The sequence below is a fragment of the Triticum aestivum genome, unplaced genomic scaffold (genome assembly GCF_018294505.1).
Source record: "Triticum aestivum cultivar Chinese Spring unplaced genomic scaffold, IWGSC CS RefSeq v2.1 scaffold98107, whole genome shotgun sequence".
NCBI classification, from domain to species: domain Eukaryota; kingdom Viridiplantae; phylum Streptophyta; class Magnoliopsida; order Poales; family Poaceae; genus Triticum; species Triticum aestivum.
The window spans coordinates 28551-29484 of record NW_025227231.1 but is presented as its reverse complement, the minus strand read 5'-3'; positions in this window follow the sequence as shown (position 1 = coordinate 29484).

The following is a 934-nucleotide window of genomic DNA, read 5'->3' as shown; positions in this document are numbered from 1 at the left end:
TGTTAATTAGGCGTAAATGAAACTTTAGCAAAAATCTCGTAAAACAAAAAGGATATTCAATTAATATAATATCAACTCATTAAAGAAAATTGAGGGCATGCTTAGGTTAATGAATATGTTTCATTCATATATAATGCGTACACCCTGTGTATGTTCTATCCTATAGGAATTCCACTATAGGAATTCGATAGGAATTGAGTTGTTGTTATGGTAAGTTAACACGGTTCGTTATTAAACCATGGATTTGATTTACCAAATCCATAATTATTGTATACTCTTTGATAGATATAGCGCAACCCAAATTAATTCCTAATCCTTATTTTAAAAGTTCTTAATAGTTCTCTTTTCTTATTTTGAATGCAAATACCTAACTAAATACTAATAAAATTCTTTGTTGACAGCAATCTATGCTTCACAGTAGTATATATTTTGTATATCGAAGTCCTAGATAGGAAAGTAGAGTAGGCACAGATCCTCCACAAAGGGCAAAATGTATATGAAAAAAAGATTGATTGAACTTTCCAACGGACTCATTCCATGAGTAAACGATTGAATGGGATTCGCTTGGGCAACGAAATCAAGTCCTGGTCCCCTTTTCTCTCTTATTGAATTAACTAATTCATTTCCTTTTTACTTTTGGATTTTTTTTGATTTGATTTGGCATTATTCAACAATAAAAAAAGAAAAATTTCGACAAATTCCTTTTTTTTAATTATGTGATAATTATGAGAACCAATCCTACTACTTCTCCTCCCGGGGCTTCCACAATTGAAGAAAAAAGTACAGGTCGTATCGATCAAATTATTGGACCCGTGCTGGATGTCACTTTTCCCCCAGGCAAGTTACCTTATATTTATAACGCTTTGGTAGTCCAGAGTAGAGACACTGACGATAAGCAAATTAATGTGACTTGTGAGGTACAACAATTATTAGG